Genomic DNA, 19,900 nt, shown 5'->3' on the forward strand with positions numbered 1-19,900 from the left:
TCCCTGTTTTTGTCATGTGAGCCTTCATAGTGAGGTTATTTTTCTAGGTCAATAAATATAGATTTATATCATCTACAGTTGGCTGGGTGATATCTCTGAGTACACATGTCTCCTAAATTATTCATCTGGTTTCCCTATTAGACACCTATATGGTTTCTCATTTTTATTTACTACAAATGGTGTTCAATGCATATCTTTTACATCTTTGGGTGCTTTTATTATAGCTTTCTTAGGGGAAAAAAATTCTGGAAATTGCAAAGTCAAAGGGACTGCACATAACTTTCTTGGAAAACAAACTTTTGATTTTATTTTTGAAAGATTTTTAAAATTTTTATTTTATGTTGTTTTGGCCATGAGGGTGTCCTGGATGACCATTCGAGGATGTTCACTTAATCCAGTATCCATAATGAATCCAATATCCTTCACTTACTGATGGATTAGACTGTGCTGGTTTGAGCAGAAGCAGCAAGAGCAAGAACCCTGGCTGAATTTTCTCAGATGGTTCCAGTAGAGCTGCTGGTGACCCATTTTGCTTTCTTGACTGCAAGGAGGCAAAAGGAAAGGCTCCAAAAACAAACTGTAATTTTTCCAGTTTTTTGGCTGTACTGTGTGGCATGGGGGATCTTAGTTCCCCAACTAGGAATCAAACCCTTGTACCCTAAATTGGATGCTCAGAGTCTCAACCCCTGGACTTCCAGGGAATTCCCCAAAAACAAACTTTTAGCTTCAAGTATGGTGCCAATGTAAAGAACCCATCTGCCAATGCAGGAGACATAAAAGGCATGGGTTCAATCCCTGGGTGGGGAAAGCCCCTGGAGAAGGGCATGGTAACCCACTCCAGTATTCTTGCCTGGAGAATTCCAAGGACAGAGGAGCCTGGTGGGCTACAGTCCACAGGGTTGCAAAGAGTCGAACATGACTAATGCGAGTTAACATGCACATGTCATGTATACAGAAAGTTCACAAATTATAGGTGGACAGCTTGACCGAGTATCACAAAGGGAGCACACCTGTGTAAATATCACCCAGAACAAGAAACAGAAAACTATGAACCCCTAACCCCTTTCATGCTTCCTCTCCACCTTTCTTGCTCTCACCTTTCCAGATGTAACCACTCTTCTAACATTTAACATCACAGATCAATTTTGACTCTTAACATTATGTAAACGTTTTCATTCAGTGTACACACATTTGTGTCTGATTTCTCTCACTCAGTATGATCTTTGTGAGCTTTTGTTGTCAAGTATAGCAGTAACTTATTTTCACTGATGTATTTTTTCATTCTAATAGTGAATTTTTGCAAATGAATACTCATGTGCAGCCATCATATCAGAAGCAAACTTTGTGCTTTCTACCAGTCATTGCTTTCTGAAAAGGTGACCTCTCCCATTTTCCCAATTCTTGGTGTATCTTCACATGTTATTTTCATAGAGATGTACTTTAGTATCATGCACTAAAAATCTTAGGAAAACGAATGTTAGCATTTGATTTGGATAGTGCAGGACACACAGGTTAATTTAATATCTTAATTTTCAGAATTCTGTGTTTATTAAAATCCATATTTCTTAACAAAGTTTTCTAGTTTCCTTCATGTCATTTTTACACACTTATTTTTATAAATAAAATCTATTCCTCAGTAGTTTATACCTTTGGTCACTTTTGTGAATGAGATCTTCTTCCAGGGAGGTCTTTCAGTGACATTGTACAAAAGAAGTAAATGAGTACCATTCAGAAATTCAGTATCTCACAGAAATTCTACCCATCTCAGGACTTCCCTGGCAGTCCAATGGTCAAAATATTGTGCTTCCAGTGCCGGGGGTCACAAGTTCAATCCCAGGTCCAGGAACTAAGATCCCATGTGTGGAATGGCCAAAAAAAGAAAAAGAAATGAGAGGAATTCTACTTGTCTCCTTTGTTTGTAAATGACTACTTAAAACAACCATTTAGTTGCTTAGCAACATGTCCCCTTGGCTTTTTATTTCTGGTGGTACAAAGACAACATAGAATTCTGAAGAACTCCAAAATTGCATGGTGGTGTTGGAAGCTTTCCCTTCTCAGGAGTCGCTGCAGAAGTTTTCCACTCACACTGATGGGGAAGAACACCTAAAGCCTGGGTCTTTCGCAGGTACTTTTTATGTATCAGGTATTACTAAGTGAGGAGAAGACAGATACATGATCCAATAGAACACCTATGGATCTTTCAGTTTCCTATGGAAAGACAGTCAGCCAGGAAACAGCAAGAAAGTTCCAGCAGGGGACCCACAAAGGGAAAGGCCCTGAGGAGGGAGGCACATTCAGAGAAGGGAAAAGAAAGCTGTAGTGAGAGAAGGGTGTGTCCAAAGACTAGTTCTGAGTGGGGACGTGTAGTCAGGATTATCTGCTGACACAATGCTCTTCCCACTCTAGCTGATCGGAAGAGACCCAAACGAATGCAAGAAGCTGGGGACTGGCAGGCAGGTGGGCCCTGGCTGAAAGGTGGTGTGGATCCAGGGATACTGAGTCTTTAGCTCCAGGGCTGCCTCCTTCTAGCTGTGGGAATGAGGTGTGCTTGCCTGCTAAGTCGCTTCAGTCCTGTCTGACTCTGGGCTATAGCCCACCAGGCTCTGTCCATGGGATTCTCCAAGCAAGAAAACTGGAGTGGATCCTCCTCCAGGCGATCTTTCCAACCCAGGGATCAAACCCCTATCTCTTACTTCTCCTGCGTTGGCAGCTCAGCCCAGTGGCTGAACTCTCCCTGGGCTCCATATTGAACAGGACATCTGGCTTGCAGCTTCCTATTTGATTCAGTGAAAAAATATTACTGGTGATAAATCACATATAGAATGGATAGACAACAAGGTCCTACTGTATAGACCAGGGAACTATATTCAATGTTCTGGGATAAACCATAATGGAAAAGAATATACATATTTATGTATATGTACATAAACATATATGGACCGTAGCCCACCAGGCTCCTCTGTCTATGGAATTCTCCAGGCAAGAGAAGGAGAATTGCCATTCCCTTCTCCAGGAGATCTTTCCGACCCAGGTATGGAACCCAGGTGTCCCACACTGCAGGCAAATTCTTCACCATCTGAGCCACCAGGGAAGCACAGATTAGGGATCAAACCCATCCATGTCTCCTGCATTGGCCAGTGGGTTCTTACCACTGAGCCACCAGAGAAGCCCTATCTTATTCTTAAATTACATTTAAAATAAGCAGCCAGTTGGAACAGTACAGCTTTTGGTTCCTCTCCCTGTTAAGCATTTAACCATCTGTTAAGTGTGTACATGAGAAGCAGCTTCTTCAAGGGACCTTTTAGAAATACGGGAAAGCCTTTTGCATGGGAGTGACATCACCCTCCAATTTGATGCAGTAATGGGGCTTCCCTGATAGCTCAATTGGTAAACAATCTGCCTGCAATGCAGGAGACCCGGTTCAACTCCTGGGTCAGGAAGACCCGCTGGAGAAGGAATAGGCTACCCATTCCAGTATTCATGGGCTTCCCTTGTGACTCAGTTGGTAAAGAATCCGCCTGCAACGTGGGAGACCTGAGTTGATCCCTGGGTTGGGAAGATCCCCTGGAGAAGGGAAAGGCTACCCACTCCAGTATTCTGGCCTGGAGAATTCCAAGGATTATATAGCCCATGGGTTCACAAAGAGTCGGACATGACTGAGAGACTTTGACTTTCACTTTTTTTTCAATGAAACAGGAGGGAAGGATGTGGAGCACAACCTTTGAAAGAATGACATAGCCAGAGGACACAACTTAAACTGATTAGAACCAAATAGGGCCAAGACGGTGGGCGAGTTGACTTCCACTAGACCTTGAGCCTCAGTATAAAGTTATTGTAACAGAGCAGCGCACTAAATGACGCACCCCCCAGTGTCATGACAGGTCTGAAAGGGTCATAAAGGGTCAAAAGGTGGGCAATGGTCCAGTCCCTGGAAATTCCCATCCTTCCTTAAAAGAGCTGGAGTACTCCCCTTCACTAGCCTACGACATTACCCACCCCTGTAAAGACTGACAACCCCGTACCCTGGAGCCACTCCCACCTGAGATGACCACACTGTCTGTGGAATATGTTTCTCTCTAAATAAATTCACTTCTTACCTATCACCTGTCTCTCACTGAATTCTTTCTGCCATGAGACATCAAGACCCTGAGCTTCATGAAGTCTTGAGACCAGGTGTGTGATCTCAGTTAAAAGACTGTGGGTTCAAGTCCCAATCTGAGTTGCACAGTTTCAGTCAGCGAGTAAACGGCTCTGTCTTGGAGGAGGCAGCCCAGTGAGGGAGAGGGTATTTTTGTACACATAGAATTCCTCTGATTCACACTCTGTGGTGTCCTGTGTTTCTGTGACAGACACCCAGGCACTCCAAGCACTCCCCTCCCAGAAAGTTATTGTGTGATGCCAAAGAGACGAAGCATGGGAAAGTGCTTTCTAACTGCAGAGCCAGACAGGCTGGGGGTTACAATCAGGTTGAGGGTCTTCCTGGGGTCCCTGAGCATCTGGGGAAACAGGTAACCCACCAAGAAAGTGGAGGAAATGTCAAAACTGAGATGACTGAGGCAGCTGGAAGTCAAAGAAGACCCATAAAACTTAATTTCTTTTTTCCCTAAGCTGGTCTGTCCACAGTCAAAATTTTGTACTACAGCAGAAACTAATATGATGTGGTATAGCAACTATACTGTAATAAAAATTATGTTTAAAAATACGTTGAAAAAAGAAAACTATGATATAGTTTCCAGTAATGGAAATGTATTAGACATAATATGAGCAAACTCCAGGAGATAGTGAAGGACAGGGAAGACTGGTGTTCTGCAGTCCAAGGGATTGCAAAGACTGGGACACAGCTTAGCAACTAACATGTTCACTTTCATATCAAAGGAATAATGTCAGTGAGTCCAGACTCTTGCATCTTCCCATACATAGAAAAGTGTGAAATTCCTTAATTTGGCATATCTTGTTTTCTTTAATTTATAATCATCTTTTGATGTTCAGACTACCTGTCCTTTGTCGCAAAACTGCTATACATCCTAGCTCCCCACTCACCTCCTTGGAGCAGTTCTCTCGGGGTTACTTGAGATGCTGCCTTCTAGGTTTGAAGTCCTAAAAATTTCTGCTGAATGAAGCAGGACTCTCAACTTTTAGGTTGTGAAAATATTTTTGAGTTGATAAACCCAACTAGGGGCCTGTTACCTCAATGGTTAGCAAGACTTGGAAGCCTGAGGTCTGGAGAGCAGGGATCCAGGGATATTGGACTGGTTCCCAAACAGTAAAAAGAATGGAGAGCAGGGGAGGGTCTAAACTGTTTGGCATAACATAAGATGGATGCGGAAGGAATGATAACGCTCTGGCTCACCTCCCTGCCCAGGGCATCCTTGTTTGAGTACCAGCTCTGTTACCCTGAATACTAGCACTCTAGATACATAAAGCACAGTATACCAATCAAACGAAATCAGACATTAATCTCATCTAAGGAACATCTATTTCTGCTTTATTGACTATGCCAAAGCCTTTGACTGTGTGGATCACAATAAACTGTGGAAAATTCTGAAAGAGATGGGAATACCACATTATCTGACATGCCTCTTGAGAAACCTATATGCAGGTCAGAAAGCAACAGTTAGAACTGGACATGGAACAACAGACTGGTTCCAAATAGGAAAAGGAATACGTCAAGGCTGAAAATTGTCACCCTGCTTATTTAACTTATATGCAGACTACATTATGAGAAATGCTGGGCTGGAGGAAACACAAGCTGGAGTCAAGATTACCAGGAGAAATGTCAATAACCTCAGATATGCAGATGACACTACCCTTACGGCAGAAATCGAAGAAGAACTAAAGAGCCTCTTGATGAAAGTGAAAGAGGAGAGTGAAAAAGTTGGCTTAAAGCTCAACATTCAGAAAACTAAGATCATGGCATCCAGTCCCATCACTTCATGACAGCTAGATGGGGAAACAGTGGAAACAGTGGCTGACTTTATTTTGGGGGGCTCCAAAATCACTGCAGCTGGTGTTTGCAGCCATGAAATTAAAAGACGCTTACTCCTTGGAAGGAAAGTTATGACCAACCTAGACAGCATATTAAAAAGCAGAGACATTAATTACTTTGCCAACAAAGGTCTGTCTAGTGAAGGCTATGGTTTTTCCAGTGGTCATGTATGGATGTGAGAGTTGGACTATAAAGAAAGCTGAGTGCCAAAGAATTGATGCTTTTGAACTGTGGTGTTGGAGAAGACTCTTGAGAGTCCCTTGGAGTGCAAGGAGATCCAACCAGTCCATCCTAAAGGAGATCAGTCCTGGGTGTTCATTGGAAGGACTGATGTTGAAGCTGAAACTCCAATACTTGGCCACTGATGCGAAGAGCTGACTCATTTGAAAAGACCCTGATGCTGGGAAAGATTGAGGGCAGGAGGAGAAGGGGACGACAGAGGATGAGATGGTTGGATGGCATCACTGACTCGATGGACATGGGTTTGGGTGGACCCCAGGAGTTGGTGATGGACAGGGAGGCCTGGCATGCTGTGGTTCATGGGGTCTCGAAGAGTCGGACACGACTGAGCGACTGAACTGAAGTGAACTCAACTGTATAGCACAGGTAACTCTGCTCCATACTCTGGGGTGACCTATATGGGAAGGAAATATAAAAAAGAGGGAATATGTATAGGTATATGTATACGTAAAGAAGGCTGAGCCCATAATAACTGATGCTTTTGAACTGTGGTGCTGAAAAAGACTCTTCAGAGCCCCTTACACTGCAAGGAGATCAAACCAGTCGATCCTAAAGGAAATCAGTCCTCAATATTCATTGGAAGGACTGATGCTAAATCTGAAACTCCAATACTTTGGTCACCTGATGTGAAGAACTGGCTCATGGGAAAAGACCCTGATGCTGGGAAAGATTGAAGGCAGGAGGAGAAGGGGACGACAGAGGATAAGATGGTTGGATGGCATCACCGACCCAGTGGATGTGAGCTTGAGCAAGCTCCGGGAGGTGGTGGAGGACAGGGAAGCCTGGTGTGCTGCATTCCATGGGGTCACAAAGAGTCGGACACGACTAAGCCACTGAATAACAATAATACATATGTATAAACGATTCACTTTGCTGTTCAGCAGAAACCAATGCAACATTGTCAAGAAACTATACTCCAATATAAAAAAAAGGTCTGTGTGAGCAGTAGGACCCAGGCAGGCAGATGAGGACACAGATGTTGTAGCCTGTGGCGGGTGGGCCTGGTCCTCCTTCCAGACCTTCTTCTTAGGGACAGCTTGTACTAGGCCCCAAGCTGGGGCTAGGTCTGAAGGTCTGGGCATCCAGATGGCCTGAGGGAGAGAAGGGTGGGGCTGCAAATCAGGCAGGCTCTTTAAAAATTGATCTGCTATCAGATACACTTCCTGGGGAGAAGGGTGGAAAATATGGACTGGAGTGTGGCCTTTCCAAGAAGCAGAAAAGATAGGCAGGCTCCAAGGCACTGGTTCATGGTTGACTAGAGAGCAAGGCCGAGCAACGAGCGGGCTGGCCCCAGCCCACCCTTCGCACCCCCTCCGCCCCCTGCAATGTCTCCCACCGCTGGTTGTGCTCAGCAGTGCGGTGGGATCTGCACACTGAGCGTGCTGGTAAGTTTTAGGGTCTGGGTGAGGTAACCAAGTGGGGCTCTCAAGCCTCAGCATCACCTGAGGAGCTCTGTTAAACCATAGATTTCTGAGGCCCCGCTCCAGGGTCTATGGTCTGGGCTAGAGACCCCAAAACTCTACTATATACAAGTTTCCAGGTGATCCAGTTCTCAGGGTTGGGTTTTTGGGTTTTTTTTTTTTTTTTTTGGTTTGTTTTTAAATGAGGTCTAGCTGCACAATATTATAAAAATTTCAGGTGTACAATATAGTGGTTCACAATATTTTTTTGCTCTCACAATGCGGCTCAAAGAGTCGGACACGACTGAGCCCAGAACATGTGATGTGTGGGATGGAACCTGTGCCCCCTGCAGTGGAAATCAAAAGTCTTAACCAATGAACCATCAGTTTAGTTCAGTTCAATTCAGTCATTCAGTTGTGTCTGACTCTTTGTGACCCCATGGACTGCAGCATGCCAGACCTCCCTGTCCATCAGCAACTTCCAGAGTTTACCCAAACTCATGTCCATTGAGTCGATGATGCCATCCAAGCATCTCATCCTCTGTCACTCTCTTCTCCTCCTTGCCCTCAATCTTTCCCAGCATCAGTGTCTTTAATACATCATTTTTATACCTTTTAATACATCTCGGGTGATTCCTGGGTACCCCAAAGAGTTTGAGAACCACCAACTTATGCTGAGGAGTGAGTGGAAGATGGGAGAAAAAAAAAAGTCATTCTTCATTGTTCTGGTTTGCTGTTGGACCGCTAAGCTCTCGATTCAGTCTTCTTACTGCCAGCAGTGCTCGAGGTACTCAGTTCTCTGAAGGTCATGACTTACCAGCCTCACTTTTTCAGAAGGCAGCTTCTGGGTTGCCAGACTCCTAGCCACATGCACGCCAGGCGCCACCTACTGGCCACATAGTTTTGTCACTTTTTTCCCTCCAGAGGTGTTAATCTAATCCTCCCACATCTGTGTTCAGTATCTTTACTGTCAGAAGGAAATGAGATTCTCTTGCGTTTAAGAAGCTTGAGTGTCTTTTTAAATGTCTCAGCTACTTGTGCTTTTTGCCTTTCCAGTGTTTTGGAATGAACTCTCCAGTAAAATAGGTTCAGGCATTTCTTTGGTAAAAGTGAAATGCAGGTTGTGTGGATCTCTTCTTTCTTGTGTGGAGTCCTTTCTTTAGAAGCATTGCATCTGCCAGGCAAAGCGCAGCAGAAAACTGCAGTCCTGAAGGATGTTTGTGGTGGGTACCCGTTTGCAGTTTCCTTCCATGGCTTCAGGTCAGCAGTGTGCGGTTTTCTGTGTGCATTTAGCATTTCCTACGGAAGAAATCACACATAAGCAAATGCGAAATTCCCATTATGCTCAGATTGTTCCCTAATATATCAACTGTGCTGCACAAATTTGTGCCTCTTACAGCAGATCTGACTGCAATGCATAATTAAGAATGTGCTGATGTGAAAAAACCTTTGAAATAAATTGTAGAGTGAAACAACCAAGGTGCAAAAAAAAAAAAGTGCTGCATCTCAGTAAGCTAGTGGAGAAAGTGTCTATGGATTCAGAAAACCTAATTAACAACTTGAGATTTCCTCTGAGTCTTGTTGATTGTCTGATCACTTTTATCACAGCATCCTAGAGCTGGAGGGTGTCCTAGTGATTTCTTCCCATCTGTGTGCACAGTGAACACACCAAGATTGTTAAAAGATAATCTAATGCACATGACACTTTTGAAAAGTTTATTTCTGCAAACATCAGTTTGAATTGGGCAGTACCAAACCAAAAGCGGGCTTCCCAGGTGGCACAGTGATAAAGAATCTGCCTGACAATGGAGAAGATGCAATAGATTCTGGTTTGAGCCCTATGTCAGGAAAAAGAAGTGGCAACCCACTCCAGTATTCTTGCCTGGGAAATCCCATGGACTGGTGGGCTACAGTCCATGGGGTCGCAAAGAGTTGGACACAACTGAAGGACTAAACAACAACAACAAAACCCAAAGCAGTTAGGAGCCACAACCATCAGGAACAGGGGAAAGGATTTTATAGGAGGATGCAGAAATAAAGCAATGATTTCATTGGCTGTAGCCTGAGCAGTTGCCTTTTGAGGGGAAATCTACTTGGCTGTTTGTCCTTAGATTTTGTTTTCTGGGAACTGAGTGCATTAACTCTGGCCTAGGGTTCAGTTTGTTTACACAGGCTATCACGGCATTAGTGCCGCCTCAGTCCACAGCTTTCCTTAGGCTCCACTCTCACTGCTGTACATTCTATGGGTTTGGACACGTGTGTAATGACACATATCCATCATTATAGTATCAACTGGAGTGTTTTCACTGGCCTCCAAACCCTCTGTGCTCCACATAGTCATCTCTCCCTGCTCACTAAGCCCTGGCAACCACTGATCTTTTACCATCTCCATAAGAATGTCCTGTACCTGGAATCATACAGTATGTAGACTTAATCAGGTTGGTTTCTTTCACTTAGTAATATGTTTCCTCCATTTCTTTGCACAGCTTCATAGATCATTGCTTAGCAGTGCTGAATTATATTTCATTGTCTGGTGTACCATAGTCTATTTATCCATTCACCAGAACTTTTTCATCTCCCCAAAAGGAAATTTTGTACTCATTAAACACTTACTCCCCACGTCCTGGTCTCCCCAGCCCGTGGCAACTGCTCATCTACTTTTTGTCTCTATGGATTTGCCTCTTCTGGCTATTTCATGCAAATGGAATGTCATTAATTCTTTGTACTTTCCTTATTATTCAGTCTTGATTTCATTTGTTCTTCATTTCCAGCCTCTCCTCTTCCCTAGGTCCCCCAGGCTTCCTTGCTACAAACATGACACTGTTATCTTTCCTTAGAAAATTTATGCTATAAACCCATATGAATGCGGCAGCTTAAAGCAAAAAGAAACATTTCAAATCATATTTCTGGGCCGGGCTATGACTCACCCCCCAACCTGAATCAGCCTCAGGGTTACTCAGAAAGTGTCAAGAAAATGCAGATTCTAACTGCTCACCCAGAAAGTCTCGTCCAGGGTGTCTTTGGACACCCTTGGACGTATGTCTTTTTGTTCATGCACACTTGTGAGCACCCTGGGGCAGGGCTGGAAGTAGAGTAAGAGCAAGCCCTGGGGCATAGTACTTAGGGGAGCACTTGCCCTGTCCCCCTCATCTCACCCCAGTCCAGACCCTGCACTGTGCTGTGTACTTAGTCGCTCTGTCTTGTCCGACTCTTTGCAACCCCACGGACTGTAGCCTGCCAGGCTCCTTTATCCATGGGGATCCTCCAGGCAAGAATACTGGAGTCAGTTGCCATACCCTCCTCCAGGGGAGCTTCCCAACCCAGGGATCAAACCCAGGTCTCCTGCATTGCAGGCAGATTCTTCACCATCTGAGCCACCAGGGAAGCTCAGGCCCTGCGCTAGAGACTCCTAAAAATGTGTGGAGGGAAAATGGGTCTCTCCAGGGAGTTGGAGCCAGTGTCCAGGGTCAGAAAAACACAGGTTATATCTATAAGGCCTCTTGACTTTAACAACATGGCAATTCAATGAGTTTTCAATGCTATCTTTAAAATCTCGTATCTTAGGCCTTCCCTGGTGGCTCAGTGGTTAAGAGTCCACGCTTCCACTGTTGGGGGTGTGGGTTTGATCCCTGTTTGGAGAACTATGATCCCACATGCTGCATTGTGCAGCCAATAAAAGAAAAAAAAAAAACTCATATCTGTAAAGGTCACATGCACAAGGCCATGTTTCCACCTAAATTTTAGACCTAGAGGTGTCTAAGAACTATTCAGAATTAGTGACCCTCACTTTTCTCAAAAGGATGCTTTCTAAGATGCTGTGTTAATTTCCTAGAGCTGCTGTAACCATAAGTGAGGTGGCTTAGAATAACCATTCTCTCCCGGTTCTGGAGCCCAGAAGTCTGAAATCAAGGGGTTCGTAGGGCCATGCTTCCTCTGAAACCTGTAGGGGAGAACCTCTCCTCCCTTCTTCTAGCTTCCGGGCTGCTGGCTATCCTTCAGATACCTCAGCTTGAAGCTTCATGACCCCAATCTCTGCCCCCACAGCCTCATAACCTTTCTCTCTCTGTATCTGTGTCTCTGTCTCCAAATGTCCCTCTCCTTATCAGAAACCCTACCCCAATCTGGCAGGACCTCATCTTAACCTGATTACATTTGCGAAGTCCCTATTTCCAAACAAGGCTATGTGCATAGGTTACAGATGGACAGCTAGGAAGTCTTCTATACACTTTTTAAAAAAGCCACTATCACTTAAGAGTTCTTAATAAAGCAGCATAAAGTCATTAATGTTATCAAGTCTTGATCCTTGCCTACACATCTTCTTAATATCCTGTGTATGAAATAAACACATATAAAGCACTTTTGTGACATAGTGAAGTATAGTGATTGTCCACAAAAAGCAGTTGAGCTACTGTTTGAATTGCAAACTGAGTTGTGTTTCCATGGAACACTGTTTTTACTTGAAAAGAATGCCTGCCAAACTAGGGTTATTCACATTTGAGTATTTAGCAGGTATTTCCACAAAAATGAATAAAATGAAGACAACTGACAGCATTTGTTGCCAATGATAAAATCTGATTCTTCAAATAACAATCAGAATTCTGGGAAACTTGTGCCTACCACCATGCGCTTGACAGTTTCCCAATATATAAAGACTTTTCTGATAAGATCTATAGCCATATTAACAAAAGTGATTTTTTTATGTTACATAACGAAATGTGTCAATTTTTGTGACATTTGAAGAACTCAGTAAATCAGTATTTTCCACAACTTCAATCCATGATGTTAAGAAACCACACATGGGTAAAAAGATCTATTTGAAGTACAAAATGGGTTTTAATGTAGCAGCATATGAAAAGTTCATTGATACAGTCTTGGATTACACATTACAACTTGGGAAACTACCACTTGTCTAGTGTCTGGGTAGTATGAAACAACAGCCACAATTATATAAAAATTATCTAAAAACAAAATATCATTCCCTTTTCAAACTGCATAACAGTGAGGATGAATTTTCTTAAAACGTTTTAACCAGAGCAACGAATAGCAACAGACTAATGAAGAACTGTGCTGTTGGAGAAGACTCTTGAGAGACTCTTAGACTGCAAGGAGATCAAACCAGTCAATCCTAAAGGAAATCAGTCCTGAATATTCATTGGAAGGACTGATGCTGAAACTGAAACTTCAATACTTTGGCCACCTGATGTGAAGAACTGACTCATTTGAAAAGACCCTGATGCTAGGAAAGATTGAAGGCGGGAGGAGAAGGGGATGACAGAGGATGAGATGGTTGGATGGCATCACCGACTTGATGGACATGAACTTGAGTAAGCCCTGGGAGTGGGTGACGGACAGGGAGCTGTAGTTCATGGGGTCGCAAAGAATCGAAGCCTTTGAACTGAACTGAACTGAACTGAACCTGTAACAAATAGTCCATCATGGTGTTCTACAAAGCCTGCATCCTGAGGCTGGTTTAGGAGGTGAAAGTTCTGTTGAATACCAGTTTGAGTTCAGTGTTGTGTATTTTGCAAAATGAAATGTGTGCATTGGTCTCTATCAATAATATTTCAAACTACAATCATGGAGGTAAGAAGTATCTTGGTGAACCCTCACACTGTGGCTTTTGTAGGTGCAGAGGTATGTATGACCTTGGTTTATATATTTAGGTGTCAGTGAGGCTACAGATTCCTAGGGTTTTTACCTATAAAGACGCAACCTTGGATCAGGAATTGTTGCTGCCATCGGCTGGACCAGATGGCTGACCATTGGAAATGAATGACTCATGTGTTTGTAAACATGTGCAGCTGGGGCCAGGGCTAAGATGACTGCCTGAAGTATAGCTAATTATGCTGATCCTTGTGTCCATCCTTAGTTAGGGATGACTCTGTGATGGGAAAAAAAGCAGAACCTCTCCAGCAAGCTCCATCTTGTGTACTGATTGCATTGCTGTCTGTAAACCATTCAAACTTCCATTGCTATTCACTGTATGGATCCCAAGTAGCCACAGGGGTCTGGAGAGGGGTGACCTCATCCAGCATGGTAGCATCTAGCAAAAGCTATGAGACATATGACCCACAGCTAACCTGAAAGGGGATCTCAAAGCCATTCTCCAGGGCCTAAACATCAATTATCAAAACTTTTGACAAAGGTTGATGACAAGTGTGAAGGAGGCTTGGGAGGACTCAGCAAAGGTGGCACAGACAGCGCAGCCCAGGGTGTAAGTGCCCCAGCAGACAGAAACAGCTCGAGGAAGCCCCCAGGTGAGCCAGCCTCTGGTGCTCAGAACGCATGCTCGCCAGCAGGCAATAGAGCCGCTGGCATATGCATTTGTAAAAATGAAGCAAAAGTTTCACAATAGTTTCCATCTATCACGTGATAGCTCTGATTTTCTCCTCTATTCTTTTCTCTCTACTCCTGTAACAAGTGCCAGTCATGCCCACAAATAGTTCACTCACCAGGTAACAAGCCAAAGCAAGAGAAGAGAGACCCTAGGTAGTACTCACCAGCTTGATACCCAATGGTTGGGTTCACCTTGCCTCCTTAGGGTGATCACATTTATTCATACAAAAAATAAATAAACTAATTAGTTATTATTTATTTATGCTGCACTGTGCACTATGTGGGATCTTAGTTTCCTGACAAGGAATCAAACCCACACTCCTTGCATTGGAAGCTCAAAGTCTTAACCACTGGACTATCAGGGAACCCCTGCATTTTCCCTCTTTAAATATAAGAAGAGGCAGGCCGGCCACCACTGAATTTCCTCTGGTTATTATTAGTCTAGTTGTTGGCTAAGAATGGAGAGAGGCATTTAAATGTGACTCTTTTTTTTTTTTTTTTAAAGGTATTTCTGGTCTCTGTTAGGCAGAAAGTTAGAAGTTAATTATAGAAAATAAAAAGGTGTTCATTCCTATATCAAGGAATGGTAGGATGTTTTCTGAAGTTTAGTGACTAGGAGAATAAGATGTGTGTACTTCAAATACACTAAGCATTTAGGTTCGAAAACACTTTGCCAAATACTTTTTGGATCTAAAACAAGAATTCATCTTGTCCTTGTGTGACATGTCTGGGAGGGTTAATGTTTCTGACCTTAAAGAAACTGCCCAGGAGACAGGGCTGAGAGCAGGACAAGACTGTCTGAAGACCTGTTGTGACAGCAACCAACCATTTAGAAGCTTTCCAATCAGAAGAAAAATGAGCTTGAAAAGAAATATGGAACAGCAACAAATCACCATGCTAAACAGTGAGCCCTCCAGTTTCTATGAAAGGTGAAAACTCTCTGTCATTTGAAAAGGAAGAAAAAATAAACATTCTAGTGATGAAAATTCTTAAGATTTTCTTTTTGTGAGAAACAGGGATGAAAATAGCATCTAAGTTATTTTAAAAAGGTCACAATCTTAGAAGAGCTGTGGCTTGCAACAACAGCAAAGAAAAAAAAAAACCTGGTTTAAGTTTATTTACTTGCATAAGACTTAGTAAAGTGATTTGAAGCACATACGTTTATTTTCTTGGAACGTACTTTTCAAAAGTAGAAAGAATATGTGTTGGGCTGCACCCTGTGGACAGGGGTGCAGGGACTGCACTTGCCCAGTTTTAAGACAGAAGAAAAAGGGAAATTGCCTGGTGGTCCAGTGGTTGGGACCCTGAGCTTCCAGTGATGGGGTTCAGGTTCAACTCCTGGTCGGGGAACTAAAGATCCCACATGCCACACAGCATGGCCAAAATAGTTTTTAAAGAGAGAGAAAAAGCCTCAACTCAGTGACAAAGATGTCAGTGGTTTAATGGATGAGAGAGCTTGCATATCTGAAGCAGCATCCTGGATCTGTGGCGAGTCTTCACCGTGTGCAGCTAACAGCGGACAGGACCCAGCAGCAGGCCTTGCTCCTGGGGAAAGAGGGGACTGTCCGTGGGCTCACTGGTTACCTGGGAAACCACCAACCCTTTGATAAGAAAAATTACTAGCAAGAGCCTGGGGCAAGTATGTAGGAAGGTCAGTCAGGTGAATATGGTGTATGTGAAGCAAGCAGTCAGGCAGGGCATGTACCTTTCCTGGTGCTGCCCAGAGCTGTTGTGAGAATCAATTAAATTGACAAACAAAATAAAACAAAACAGAGGCGGTAGCTAGATCAAAATCTCTCTGTGCTATGAATCGCAAAGAGTTGGACACAACTTTGTGACTGAACAACAGGAATAAAAGAAGAGAGATGAAAATATTTACTGCATGAGGGATTTCCCTGATGGTCCAGTAGTTAGGAATCGGCACTCCCAATGCAGAAGGCATGGGTTGGATCCCTGGTCAGAGATCTAAGATCCTGTATGCTCCATGATGTGGCCTAAATAAGTAAATAAAATAAAAATTTTAATATGTGAAAATGAAAAATTAGGTTGGAGTCTACCTAGCTGTGGGCTTTCCTAGCAGTTCAGCTGTAAAGAATCTACCTGCCAATGCTGGAGACACGGGAGATGTGGGTTCGATCCCTGGGTCGGGAAGATCCCCTAGAGAAGGAAATAGCAACCCACTCTAGTATTCTTGCTGGGAAATCCCATGGACAGAGGAGCCTGGCGGGCTGTAGTCCATTGGGTTGCAAAGAGCCAGACACGATTTAGGGACTAAACAACAACTACCTACGCTCGAGTTTTGATATATTTGTTCTTCTTCTGCTAGGTTCAGTAAACATTTGTTTTGGTACAGATGTTGGGCATTCTTCAAGGGGAGAATGTATTGGATATTTGTTGTAGTTGCTGTTGTTTTGACACAGTTCTATTCTGTGGTGTTGGTAACCTGAATTTTGCTTTGCGGAACCGCCCCTTCCCCACACTTTGAGCCCACATGCTTCAGGTGAACCTGAATCCACCATGGCTCCTGGAAAGAAGTATGTGACCCACGCTAAGTTGATCAGCACACCTATGTCCCCTGACAACAGTAATTTATTCAAAGAAGAACACATGAATCAAATGAGACCAATCAGGGCATAAAAGATTCAATACCAAGAAATTGAGCCTATTGGACCTATTTTTTCTCTTTGGGTATGAGTAAGAATAGAGCTACTGCTATAATACATTCCTGGCAGAGAATGAAAAATGCTACAACCTTACAGAGAATTCAGCAATGTCTAAAGAGACTAACAATAGAAGCGATTCATAACTCGTGATTTTTTCCCCTATAAAAGGTGCTATTGGGAGCTTTAGTGAAATCTATAGCTTTTTTAGTGAAATATATAGTGAAATCAAGAAAACTTGAGTTTTTATATCAAGTTTAATATCTTGTTTTTAATCATTGTTTTTTGATAACTATATTGTGGTTGGTAATACACATTGATGTGTTTAAAGACAAAAGTTATTACATCTACGATTCATTGCCTGTGGTTGAAAAAAAAATGACATTATACACATGCAGATGGTAAATGTACAAAGTAGGGGACAGGAAAAGAATGAAAAAGAAAATGGGATAAGCATTTAACTGGGGAACCTGATTAAGGGGTGTGGTACAGCAAGAAATATATTTAGTCCTTGTCATAGTTTCTGACTCTGAGCTCTTTTAGGAGGTTTGGTGTAATACGTGTGTGTGTGTGTGCATGCATGTTCACTTGTGTGCGACTCCTTGTAACCCCATGGACTGTAGCCCACCAGTCTCCTCTGTCCATGGGATTTCCCAGGCAAGAACACTGGAATGGGTTGTCATTTCCTCCTCCAGTGGTTCCTGACCCAAGGATGGAACCCATGATTCTTGCATGTCCTGCATTGTCAGGTGGATCCTTCACCACTGCACCACTTTTAACCCTTGGCATTTCCTGAGTGATAGAAATGTCTTGCCATTCATAAGGAGCCCCTCTTGTGCACACCTGAGTACATTCTAATGAGTTGACTGAGGTCAAGCCCCAAAATAACCCCTGGATGTAGCTGGTCACCAGAAAGGCAAAGGGATGAGAAGGCTGGAAATTTCAGCCACACTTACCGACCTCTGGGAAGGTGAGGAGGCTGGCAATTAAGCTCTACAAAAACTCAACAAGATTTGATCAGCTTCCTAGTTGGTGAAAGCTTCCACACACGAGGAGGTGACGCACCCCAGTTCCATGGGAACAGAAACTGTTCTCCTCAGGACCCTTCCAGACCTTGCCCTATGTACCTCTTCATCTGGCTGTTCATCTGGAAATAAATATTTCTGAGCTCTGCAAGTCATTCTAGAAAGGTAACTGAACTTGAAAAGGGGGTTATGAGAATCTCCAGTTCATAGCCAGTTGGTCAGAAGCACCTGGAATTTCTGTTGGCATCTGAAAAGGCAGATGCAATCTCATAGGACTGAGCCCTTCAGTTGGATCTGACACTATCTTCGAGTATTTAGTGTCAGAATCTAGTTAAATTGTAGGACACCCAGCTTGTGTTGCAGAATTGCTTAATGTCTGGGAAAAAAACCATCACACACTTGGCGTCAGAAGTGAAGTGGAGTGCGTGAGTAGGGGAGTGAAAGACACACAAAGGAAGTGAGTTTTCCTTTACAGAGCGGACACAGAAGTCAGTCTTGCTATTCTCGCAACTTCTGTAAATCTGTAATTATGTCAAAATAAAGTTTACTTGAGCAAGTGCAGGAGAGGGAGGAGGAAATGGCAACAGAGGGGGAAAAAGAAGAAAATTACTGTTGGCAGCCACCTTAAAACCACGCTGGGAAAGGCTGTCTCAGAACGGAATATACCCAGAAGCAGCAGCGTGAGGTGGATCCAGGAGACTTTACTGAGCCCTCTGTTAAGATTTAAACTAGCTGATCTGCTCTGCCTCTGTACATTTCAGCTTGCATGAGTCAAATGTTACCTCTTCACAAGACTTCTTGTGAGATGTATAATTCACCAGGTTCCAGAAGTTATTATGTTTCTTTCGCTGTTTTTTCATTCTTTCCCCCCCCCAGTTGTTCATTTTCATTCCTAAATGAACACTGAGATGACACACCAGAGTTCTAAGAAGCTACATGCTTTGCTGAAAAAAAGAAGAAGAAAGTGGAGGACATGGACAAAAGTTACTTAGAGAAATACAACTATAAAGAATTACATGGATGGGAACTTCCCTGGCAGTCCATTGGTTAAGACTTCACTCTTCCAATGCAGGGGATGCAGGTTTGATCCCTGGTCAGGGAACTAGGGGCCTACATGCTGTGTGGTGCAGTCAAAAAAAAAAAATTACAGGGACAATTCAATGACAACAACAAAACCAAACTGGTTTAAAAATGAATAAAGGACTTGAATAGATATTTATCCAAAGAAGACATACAAGTGGCCCACAGGTATATGAAAATATGCTGAACATTGCTAATAAATAGTGAAATGCACATTAAACCTCAATATCACCTCACATCTATTAGAATGGCTATTATTAAAAAAGAAACAGAAGATAATAAGTGTTAGTGAGCATGTGGAGAAATTGGAATTCTTCTGCACAGTTGGTGAAAATGTAAAATGATGCAGCCACTGTGGAAAATAGTGTGGCAATTCCTCAAAAAATTAAGCTTAAGCATAAAATTACCATACAGTCTAATATATACCCAAAATAATTAAAACCAGGATCTCAAAGAGATATTTATATTCATAGAAGCATTATTTGCAATAGTAAAAAGGTGAAAGTGACCCATATATCCATTGATGGATGAATGGATAAAGAAAATGTGGTATATATATACAATGAATTCACTCTTAAAAGGGAAGGAAATTCTGACACGTGCCACAACATGGATGAACTTTGAGAACATTATGCTAAGTGAAATAAGCCAATCACAAAAGGACAAATACTTTGTGGTTCCATTTACGTAAGATTTCTAGTGTAGTGAAATTCACAGAAAGTGGAATACAGAAAGTAAAGTGGTGGTTTCCAGAGACCAGTGGGGAAAGAAGAATGGGGAGTTATTGTTCAATAGATACAGGTTTCAGTTTTGCATGATAGAGTTTTAAGCATGGATGGCATTAATGGTAGCATGACAAAGTCAGCAAACTTAATGACACTGAACTATAGATCGAAAAATGGTTAAGGTGATATACTTTATGTTATATATGTTTTACTATTAAAAAAATAAAAAGTTACAAGGACAAAGAATTTGCCACGAGATAGACTGAACAACTTACATAGTTTAGCCAGAGAACAGCTAGAGCAAAGAAAAAAAAAAAATTACTTAAAGGAAGCAAAAATGTATAAATCCTGAGGAAAGATAAAATTTATTGTAAAACTCTAAGCTAAATCTATGTAGAAAATATAGCAGAAAATATGCATATTAAATATAATACCCTGTTACGTGGCT

The 19,900-nt window shown here is 42.7% G+C and overlaps 1 long non-coding RNA gene across 1 annotated transcript in view; it reads right to left on the reverse strand.

The window, feature by feature from the left end:
• Positions 1-1,525: 1,525 nt before the first annotated feature.
• LOC139034828 (uncharacterized) overlaps positions 1,526-19,900 on the reverse strand; it is a 44,916-nt gene continuing 26,541 nt past the window's right edge. Inside the window, exon 2 of the long non-coding RNA XR_011487402.1 lies at positions 1,526-8,925. This is a non-coding gene — a long non-coding RNA (uncharacterized lncRNA). The remainder of the gene's footprint in view (positions 8,926-19,900) is intronic.

Source organism: Odocoileus virginianus, chromosome 1 (assembly GCF_023699985.2).
Source record: "Odocoileus virginianus isolate 20LAN1187 ecotype Illinois chromosome 1, Ovbor_1.2, whole genome shotgun sequence".
Classification (NCBI taxonomy): domain Eukaryota; kingdom Metazoa; phylum Chordata; class Mammalia; order Artiodactyla; family Cervidae; genus Odocoileus; species Odocoileus virginianus.